Here is an 11,516-nt window from a genome sequence, read left to right as displayed (position 1 = left end):
GACCAAGGATCCCACTTTTATAACAGGAAGGTAGAAGCATTGCTCAAGCGCTATGGAGTATCGCATAAGGTTGCTACTGCTTATCATCCGCAAACAAATGGGCAAGCGGAAGTGTCCAACCGGGAAATCAAGAGAATATTGGAAAAAGTGGTCAATCCACAAAGAAAGGATTGGAGCCTCCGGTTAGGAGATGCACTATGGGCATACAGAACGGCCTACAAGACTCCGATAGGGATGAGTCCCTTTCGGATCGTCTATGGTAAGGCATGCCACCTTCCGGTGGAAATTGAGCATCGAGCATATTGGGCGGTAAAGCAGTGTAACATGGATTTAGCTAAGGCGGGTGAAGCTAGGAAGTTACAATTAGAAGAGCTTGAGTGTTTGAGGAACGAGTCATATGAGAATGCCCGAATTTACAAGGAAAAGACTAAAGCGTTCCATGACCATCACATTCGGAATAAGGACTTTAAAGAAGGAATGAAGTCCTCCTCTACAACTCAAGGCTCCGATTTATGCCTGGCAAGCTCCGTTCTAGATGGGAAGGACCTTTTAAGGTGAAAGAAATGAAGCCCTACGGAGTGGTGGAATTGTTTGATCCCAAAAGTGAAGCAACTTTCAAGGTGAATGGGCATAGAGTGAAGAAATATCATGGTTGCAAACCTCCAAGGGGATATTGGAGGATGCACCAAGTAGAGATGAAGCTTGAGAAGAGGACCGTCCAACTTAAGGACGTTAAAGAAAAGTGCTGGTGGGAGGCACCCCACCGTGGTAAGATCTTCTTGTTTATACCATCTTGTAGTATCTTTAGTTCCTTGAATTTTGTGCTCTTTTGATGATTATTGAGTGCTTAGGGATGCTAGCTCTGTTGATTCTGTTAGATAGTAGAATGTTCATTTAGATAGGTTGTGAAAGAGATAAAGAAAACACAAAATTTTTCTTTGAAAAAGAGCACCGACGCACAAGCGCACAGTGCGCGCGCGCGCCGGTTGCGAATTTCCATTTTCAGGCTAAAAACCCGAGAGTCAGGCCAACTTTGTGTCCAACTCGTGCCAAGCACCCACGCGTTCGCGTACATGCCGCCTGCGCGCACCATTGCCAGTTGACCATCGACGCGCAAGCGCACTATGCGCGCGCGCCGATGGAGCTATATGAAGTCTCTGGTACAAAAACCAGGGAGTTGTGTCACAATTGGGCCAACTTTGTGCCAAAACTGACGCCGCCCCGCACATGGTGCGCATCCGCGCGCATGCCTCCCTGGGTCACCCTGGTACAAAAACCAGAGACTTGAGCCAGGTTTATGCCACTTTTGTGCTTGGGGCACAGCTCCTTTCGCGCGTGCGCGCCACTGACGCACAGCGCCCTCAGCTAGTACCTTCACCGACGCGTCAGCGCACCTTGCGCGCGCGCGCCATCTGCGCGAATCAGTTTTATACTTCGCGCCGTTCCACTTCCTTTCTCATTTACCCTTCTTTTTCTTTCTTAGCTCCTACTCCCTTCATCACTTCTCTTCTCTTCTCTTCTTCCCTTCTTCCACAACCCACCACCATTGTCTCCGCCACTCGCCGGTGACAACAACCATTTTTCCGGTGGCGCTACACTTCTCCTATTTTCTCTCTCATCTTCACAAAAGAAGATTCAACCTTGCTTTTTCATAATCTTCAAGGTTTAACTTCTCCCTCCCCTTTACCTTTGCTTTTTCTTATACTATTTCTTCTAATTAAAAATGCTTCTTATCATCTTACTTAGTTTCTCTTTTGCTTGATAGTGATATTTCTTGTTTTTGTTTGCTTATTTTCCCTCTCTTTTCTTTGTTTCTCCATGGATGTTGAACTTGAACTTAATTTGCATTACTAGATATTTTGTCACTCTTTTACCATTGTGTGAAGTTTATGTGGTGATTGATGTTCTATTTTGGGCTTTAAATTGGTTTAGTATTTCATAATTGCTCATTGCTTGATTATTGCACGGTAAGTGTTCGAGGAATGCACAGCTACCATTTTGGCTCATTTTAGTCTTACACTTTCAAATTCGTGCTCCCTCCTCATTCACTTGCTTCCTCTTAAATGCATTGAGTCTAACTTATGTGCTTAAGGTTCATACTTGCCAATCCCATATTAATTGAACATGACTTGCTTTTTACTAAGGATGCTTGAGAATACTCTTCTCATGCCTTTGCATGCCTTACTTTCTCTTGCATCACATGCCAAGTGATATAACCCTTGCTTTCATATTCATCATGGGCATGACAAATCACTTGCATGTTTTCATCAATTTGTTTCTTGGGTTTGATGTTTTCCTCCCTCCCCTTTCTTTTTAGGATGGCCACCAAGAAAAGCAAGGAGGTAGCTTCGAGGAAACCAGCCACAAAAAGGGTACCCCAAGGATCAAATTCTAAGGCGCGTTCTCCAATAGGAGCCAAAACCTTATCAAAGAACAGAAAGACACCCGCTCCTTTTGATGAGGATAACAAGGGCAAACCGGCACGAGACTCTTCAAGGTTCCCCAACCGCTTTTGTGAACTCAAGTTCCCTTCCATAGCCGTAAGGAACTATCATCCTGAGCATTTGCTCGCTCCGCCAGACAAGATTGCTCCTTATATTCTACCCCGTATCGAAAAGCGAGGATGGGAGTTTCTTTTGAGGAAACCAAGGGAAATCAACCTCTCTTGGGTGGAAGAATTTTACACCAACTACCACCTTCCCTCTCTTCAATCGGTATACATGCGCCGTAAGCAAGTCTCAGTTTTAGAAGAGGCTATTCAGCAAGTACTTAATGTTTTACCAGTGCCAAGTGCCATGGATGGCTACCAAAAAATTCTACGTCAGCGTGAAGAGTATGGATTCGATTGGGACTCGATACTCCGAGTCGTTGCTGAGCCAAAACTTTTTGGATCCAAGGTTGACAGCGAATGAGGCCCAAGAGTATCAACGCTCGCTTCCTCACTGTGGAAGCTAGAGCCTGGGCCCAGATCCTTTCTCACTATGTGCTACCTAGCACTCACAGGTCGTCCATCACGGCGGACCTTGCCTTGCTTGTTTGGTGTATTCTCACGGAAAAGCCGGTGAACATCCCACCTCTTGTCAAGCAAGCAATGAGTCAAGTTCACGACCGGGGTAACCTGCCATTTCCAGCTTTGATATCTGACTTAGTTGCTGCTGCGGGTGTTTCTTGGGAAGCCAAGGATAAGAAGATCATGGTTCCGGCTAAGGGCGATGTGGTCCCAAGCGGAAAATACCTATATCTTCCCATGAACAAACCAAGCCTTGACATGGTCCCGCCACTTCTTCTTCCTTCGAGCTCATCACCACCACCACTGAGATCCACAGATCAAAGGATAGAAGATCTTCACCGGAAGCTGGATAGGTATGAGCGGCGCAACCACCGCCGATACACCCACCTCAAGAAGATTCTGAGTCGTGTTGCCCCGAGCATGGAGGAACCTGAGATATTCACATCTACCTCGAACCCAAGCGATGGAAGTTCTGATGGAGGGGATAGTGAAAGCTCCGGTCCCGACCGTCCTTTGAGTATTATTCGTAGCACGGAGGACCGTGCTAATTTCTAAAAGTGTGGGGAGGTCGTTCGACCGATCTCCATGGGTAACACTCTCTTCTCTTCAATAACCATGGATTTATCTTGTGCGTAGATGTTAGCATATTGCATGCGTAGTTAGTTTTTCTTGTAAATACCCTTGCATGGTAGTTAGCTTTAATTAGGATTACTTGGTCAAAGCAATAACTTTCTCCCCAAGAAACTGTGTTCTGGGTGACCTACCAAAATTTTGAAAATTTTCGCAGTGAACTTGCTTTAAGAATGTATTTTGGAACATAGTGATTGAGTTAAGAACACAAGCATGAAAGTTTTGAGCCTATTGCATGGTTACATCTTTTAACCATTATTTCCATTCTTGTGTGCATATCTCTCTCTCCATGAATGTGATCCTTGATTTGTCTAATTCTATATGTCCATTGCTTTATGTATGAATGCATTTGTGTGATTGAGGCCATCATTTCAATAGTCACTTTTCCCAAATAGCCTTAACCCTTATATCTACCATTGCTAACCAATTTTGAGCCTTTGATAAACCCTCTTGTTCTTAAATGGAGCACGTCAACAACCCTAAGTGAAAAATCATGAATGTCCCAGAATTTGAATCCTTGATTAGCTTAGGTAAGTTAGGATGTGTATCATTCACATAGGAGGGGTATACTTTGGAAATTCGGGTAGATATATAGGCATGTAATTGTAGTATAATTGAAAACTCTAGGATTTTGGGAACATACTCATGTGCTAAATGATTGCACCGTATGCATTGACACTTTAGTTCACTAAGAAACCCCAAGGAAAAGGGGATGATGATAATGTCATATATACAAAAAAAAATAATAAAAAAAAATATATATATATATATAAATATATATAATATGCCCCAAGATAAAGTAATAAAAACAATGCATATAGTAGGTGGACTGAAAAGAAGGCATGAGTATGCAAAAGGGTAGAAATTCAAGGGTAGCTAGGAATATATTGTAGTTGTATAGGTTGTTTTAGGTGTCTAGTGGGATCCGAGGTTGATCAAGGACTCAAATTTTAAGCCCACTTAGCTATATACATCCTTACCTTCACCCTAGCCCCATTACAACCCATGAATAAGACCTCGTGATACTTGTACGCATGCATTAAGTAATTGTCGATTGATTAAATGAAAGACAAATCTTGGAAAGCATGATTAGGAGGAGATTGAGTGACGAACCCTAGACACTTGAGCGAATAGAGCGGATACACTTCCGATGAGGGTTCAATGCTCAATGCTTGTTCCCAGCTTTCACAAGCGTTCGTTTAGCAAGTCATATGCACTCTTTAGTGATGTTCAGTTTGGTAGGATTCGTGAATTGCATACTATCTTCACCCTATATGCTCACATGTATTCTTGAAGGATGGATTCACTTTTGACCAAGTAGGTAGATGACTTTACATTAGTTACATGCATCCGTTTAGATACTTAGCATTTCATAAACCCTTTCCCATCATAATCTTTGGTCTTTTTATTTTTAAGCATGAGGGCATACTTGGTTTAAGTGTGGGGAGATTTGATAAACCCCGATTTCGTAGTTTATCTTGTGCTTATTTTGGGGAATTTTATCAATATTTTTCACACTTATTCACAAGAAATGCATGGTTTTGTGTTCACTTCCCAATATTGCTCTATGATGAAAAACATGCTTATTTTACCTTAAAATTGCCATATTTTAACCCTCTTCTATTGTCATTCGATGCCGTGATATCTGTGTTGAGTAATTTCAGGAATTATAGGTTAGGAATGACTTAGAAGAGAGGGAGAAAGCATGTACAAAAAAGGAGGAACATGAAGATTGAAGTCTTGGGAGCAGCAGCATCGGCGTGCCCGCGCACTCCACGCGCTCGCGTGGATGGAACTGACTAGAAGCGGCGCGCAAGGATGGACGCATCCGCGCAGATTGGAAGATTTCTATCGACGCACACGCGCACGCACACGCATGGCGCGCGCACGCATGGCGCGCACGCGTGGGAAGCTGCACGTGACCTCATTAAGAGAAATCGTGCCTGGCGATTTCTGAGGCCAAGGAGGCCCAATTTCAAGCTGTTTCTTCATGGAAAAGACCCAAGGATGCTAAGAGGGAAAGGGGGGAGAACTCATTAGGACACTAGGACATAATTTTAGTAGTTTTTTTGGTTCTTGGGTGATTCTAGAGAGAAAAACCCTTGTTCTTCTCTAGATCTAGTTTCCATTTTGATTTTTCCTTGTTGATTTGTGAATTGGATTTTGTTAATTACAGTTTTAATTGTTCAATTTAAATTCCTTGCTACAATCTTTCTTATATCTAGTGATAGTTTTATGATTCTTGCCAATTGTCATTTTACCCATTTTATGAATGTTGTGGATCTTGTTTTGTTGATGTTACATTGATGATTTCTATGTTTATTCTGGTTGATTGTTTGATTGTACATTGGTAATTGTTAGTGGGTTTTTGTAGAATTCAATTTAATTGATATTTTGAACATGTCTTTTGTTAGTGATTACCAAGTGTTCGATGAATTGTTCACTTTGATTATGGAGTAGTTCCTTCTCACTCTTGGCCTAGGTCAAGGGAATTGGGTAAACTTGAGTCATTGGGTCTAATGGATTTGATGATTTTGGAGCCCTAGGTGGTCAATTTGATACTCATTGACGCCAACCCACTACTAATCTAATTAGTAGGTAGGTTGGGAGTTATGGGTTGATGTGATCAGGGCTATTTGACGTACTTCAAGTCTAGGAGTAGACATCACGTACTTAAGACTTGAGAGTAGACTTAATGAGCTTGGTTCTTCATAATTGTCAAGATGTAGTCGTTGGACAAGGATTGTGATCCCAATTCCCATGCCTAGCCAAGAGTGGTTTTTGTCATTCATATTCGAAAACCAATTTCCAATTTCAATTGTCTTAGTTATAGTTATTCGTTTAGTTTAAGGTAGAATTAAGTAGAATATTGCTTGTTCATTGGAATTGCTTAATTTTGCTTACGTAGTTGAATTTGTTTATTGCAATTTAAGATTACTTGCTTGTTAAGTTTTTCCATTTATTTTCATGTTCATAACTCACAACCCTGGATTTCTAACCAATGTCGAAGTACATGTTTGCCCATTCCTTGTGAGACGACCCAAGGTTTGAATACTTCGGTTATTTCTATTGGGGTTGAACTTGTGACAACCAAATCCCTCTTCTAAATTTGACCTCCCAAGAATTATTGTTGGTAAAACCTAATTATGATATTGAGATGCTTCTTCCATGTAAATTGGAATTAGGTGCAGTAAAGTCACCAAGCATCTTCCATACATTATTATTATTTTCGGCTGCCATCTCCTCTTCCTTTTCGAAAATTTTTGTAAGGTTGTCTCTGGATTGTTGTATTTTAGCTTCTCTTAGTTTCCTCTTCAGAGTCCTTTCAGGTTCTGGATAAGCTTCAACAAGAATGTTCTTGTCCTTGCTTCTGCTCATATGAAAAAGAAGGGAATAGAAAATAATAATAGGGATCCTTTTCACCACAGTATAGAGGTCCCCTTGTGTGAGTAGAAGAAAAGAAGAAAAAAAATAAAGAAGAGAAGAATTCGAACTCAGAGGAGAAGAAGGGGTTCGAAATTTTTTTGGTGAGGAGAAGTGTTAGTAGATGAATAAATAAATAGAAGGAGATGAGAGATAAGGAAGGAATTCGAAAATTAAAAATAAAATTATTTTAAAATTAAATTTAAAATTCGAAAATTAACAATTAAAATTAAATTAAAATTAAAACAATTAGTTAATTAAAATGAAATTTTGAAAAAGAGGGAAGAAATTTTCGAAAATTAGAGAGAGAGAGTTAGTTAGGTAGTTTTGAAAAAGATATGATTGAAACAAAAAGATATGATTGAAATTGAAAAAGATATGATTGAAACAAAAAGATAAGAAAGATTAAATTTTGAAAAGATAGGAAGTTAGAAAAGATTTTGAAATTAATTTTGAAAAAGATATGATTGAAACTTAATTTGAAAAGATTTGAAAAAGGAATTTAAAAGGATTTGATTTTGAAAATTAAAGTTGATTACTTGACTAACAAGAAACTAAAAATATATGATTTAAAATTTAAAGATTGAACTTTTCTTACTAGGCAAGTAACAAACTTAAAAACTTTTTGAATCAATCACATTAATGGTTAGTATTAATTTCGAAAATATGAAATAAAAATAAGAAAAAGATTTTGAAAATAATTTTTTGAAATTTTATAGAATCATAAAAGAAAAATGAAAAAGATTTGATTTTTGAAAAAGATTTGAAAAAGATAGAATTTTTAAATTGAAAGTTTGATTTGACTCATAAAAACTAGATTTTAAAATTTTTTGAAAAAGTCAACTCAAATTTTCGAATTTGATGAGAAGAAAAAGGGAAAGATATTTTTTTTATTTTTGAATTTTTAATGATGTGAGAGAAAAACATAGAATTGACACAAAACATAAAAATTATGAATCAAAACAACTAATGCATGCAAGAACACTATGAATGTTAAGATGAACACCAAGAACACTTTGAAGATCAAGATGAACATCAAGACTTATTTTTGAAAATTTTCAAGAAAAAAAAAACATGCAAGACACCAAACTTAAGGATTTTTCTTCTTTAGACATTAATAATTCAAGAATGCATATGAAAAACAAGAAAAGAAACAAAACAAGAGAATATGAAGATCAAACAAGAAGACTGTGCAAGAACAACTTGAAGATCATGAAGAATACAATGCAGGAAATTTTCGAAAATAATTTTTTTAGAAAATTAAAAAGATGCAATTGACACCAAACTTAAAACTTGACTCTAGACTCAAACAAGAAACACAAAAATATTTTTTTGTTTTTTTTTTTGCATTTTTCGAAAATAAAGAAATAAAAAAAAACTTAAAATTAAAATAAAATTACCTAATCTGAACAACAAGATGAACCGTCAGTTGTCCAAACTCGAACAATCCCCGGCAACGGCGCCAAAAGCTTGGTGTGCAAAATCGTGATCGTTCCTTCCTTGGTAACGGCACTAAAAATTAATTACGCACATTCATGTTCTTAATTCTGTTTCACAACTTTGTACAACTAACCAGCAAGTGCACTGGGTCGTCCAAGTAATAAACCTTACGTGAGTAAGGGTCGATCCCACGGAGATTGTCGGCTTGAAGCAAGCTATGGTTACCTTGTAAATCTCAGTCAGGCGGATTAAACTGATTTTATGAATTGATGAGTAAAAGATAAATAAAATATAAAATAGGATAGTGGTACTTATGTAATTCATTGGTGAGAATTTCAGATAAGCGTATAGAGATGCTTTCGTCCCTCTGAACCTCTGCTTTCCTGCTGTCTTCATCCAATCATTCCTACTCCTTTCCATGGCAAACTGTATGTAGGGCATCACCGTTGTCAATGGCTACATCCCATCCTCTTAGTGAAAAAGGTCCAAATGCTCTGTCACAGCACGACTAATCATCTGTCGGTTCTCGATCATACTGGAATAGGATCCATTGATCGTTTTGCGTTTGTCACTACGCCCAGCACTCGCGAGTTTTAAGCTCGTCACAGCCATACCTTCCCAGATCCTACTCGGAATACCACAGACAAGGTTTAGACTTTCCGGATCTCAGGAATGGCCATCCATGGGTTCTAACTTATACCACAAAGACTCTAATATCTCGGACTCAGTCCCCTGTATTAGATATCTAAGAGATATCCATCCAATCTAAGGTAGAACGGAAGTGGTTGTCAGGCACGCGTTCATAAGTGAGAATGATGATGACTGTCACGATCATCACATCCATCATATTGAAGTGCGAATGAATATCTTAGAAGCGGAATAAGCTTAATTGAATAGAAAAATAGTAGTACTTTGCATTAATCTTTGAGGAACAGCAGAGCTCCACACCTTAATCTATGGTGTGTAGAAACTCTACCGTTGAAAATACATAAGTGATGAAGGTTCAGGCATGGCCAAATGGCCAGCCCTCACAAAAGTCTAAGATAGCATAAAACTGATCAAAGATCCTTAAATACAATAGTAAAAAGTCCTATTTATACTAAACTAGTTACTAGGGTTTACAGAGATAAGTAAATGATGCAGAAATCCACTTCTAGGGCCCACTTGGTATGTGCTTGGGCTGAGCATTGAGCTTTATACGTGTAGAGGTCTTTCTTGGAGTTGAACACCAGTTTGTAACCTGTTTCTGGCATTTAACTCCACTTTGCAACCTATTTCTGGCGTTTGACTCCAGAATGCAGCATAGAACTGGCGTTCAATGCCAGTTTACGTCATCTATCCTTATTCAAAGTATGGACTATTATATATTTCAGGAAAGCCCTGGATGTGTATTTTCCAACGCAATTGAGAGCGCGCCATTTGGAGTTCTTAAGCTCCAGAAAATCCACTCTGAGTGCAGGGAGGTCAGAATCCAACAGCATCTGCAGTTCTTCTTCAACCTCTGAATCTGATTTTTGCTCAAGTCCCTCAATTTCAGCCAGAAAATACCTGAAATCATAGAAAAACACACAAACTCATAGTAAAGTCTGGAAATGTGAATTTTAATTAAAAACTAATAAAAATATACTAAAAACTAACTAAATCATACTGAAAACTATGTAAAAACAATGCCAAAAAGCGTATAAATTATCCGCTCATCACAACACCAAACTTAAATTGTTGCTTGTCCCCAAGCAACTGAAAATCAAATAGGATAAAAAGAAGAGAATATACTATAAATTCCAAATATCAATGAAACATAGCTCCAATCAGATGAGCGGGACTTGTAGCTTTTTGCCTCTTGAATAGTTTTGGCATCTCACTTTATCCATTGAGGTTCAGAATGATTGGCATCTATAGGAACTTAGAATTCAGATAGTGTTATTGATTCTCCTAGTTTAGTATGTTGATTCTTAAACACAGCTACCTTATGAGTCTTGGCTGTGGCCCTAAGCACTTTGTTTTCCAGTATTACCACCGGATACATAAATGCCACAGACACATAATTGGGTGAACCTTTTCAGATTATGACTCAGCTTTGCTAAAGTCCCCCATTAGAGGTGTCCAGGGTTCTTAAGCACACTCTTCTTTTTTGCTTTGGACCTCGACTTTAACTGCTCAATCTCAAGTTTTCACTTGACACCTTCACGCCACAAGCACATGGTTAGGGACAGCTTGGTTTAGCCGCTTAGGCCAGGATTTTATTCCTTTAGGCCCTCCTATCCACTGATGCTCAAAGCCTTGGATCCTTTTTTATTACCCTTGCCTTTTGGTTTTAAGGGCTATTGGCTTTTTGCTCTTGCCTCTTAGTTTAAAGAGCTTTTGGCTTTTTCTGCTTGCTTTTTCTTTTTCTTTTTTTTTCTTTTCTTTTCTTTTTTTTTTGCAAGATTTTGTATTCACTACTTTTTCTTGCTTCAAGAATCATTTTTATAATTTTTCAGATTATCAAATAACATTTCTCCTTTTTCCTTATTCTTCAAGAGCCAACATATTTAACATTCATAAACAACAACTTCAAAAGACATATGCACTATTCAAGTATTCATTCAGAAAACAAAAAGTATTGTCACCACATCAAAATAATTAAACTAGTTTGAGAACGGCGTCCAATCCTTCTGGAACAGGGGGAAGACCTAGAGCTCTTTGAATGGCCTCTTCTGTAATGGGGACTTGCTTCTGATAGACAAAGACAGACTGCAGGTTTGGCAGGTGGAAGTTGGAGTAGAATTCGACTACCCAAGAAAGATTGACCTGCCTCGGCTGTCTCTGTATGAAACCCCATTGTCTTTGTGCAATTTGCGGCTCAACAAAGGTAGCAATATGGTTTGGGAGGAGAAGAAAGTATTCGTTGTTGTAACTCCTTTCTGCCAGGATGGGGAGCATCTGCTCACAGTAGCGATTGGGAAATCGCGCAGTGTCCTTTGCTGGGAAGGCTTTTTCTTTATCAGCAACCTTTACAAACCTCTTAGTTCTT

Source organism: Arachis hypogaea, chromosome 11 (genome assembly GCF_003086295.3).
Source record: "Arachis hypogaea cultivar Tifrunner chromosome 11, arahy.Tifrunner.gnm2.J5K5, whole genome shotgun sequence".
NCBI lineage: Eukaryota > Viridiplantae > Streptophyta > Magnoliopsida > Fabales > Fabaceae > Arachis > Arachis hypogaea.
This window is presented reverse-complemented; position numbering follows the sequence as displayed.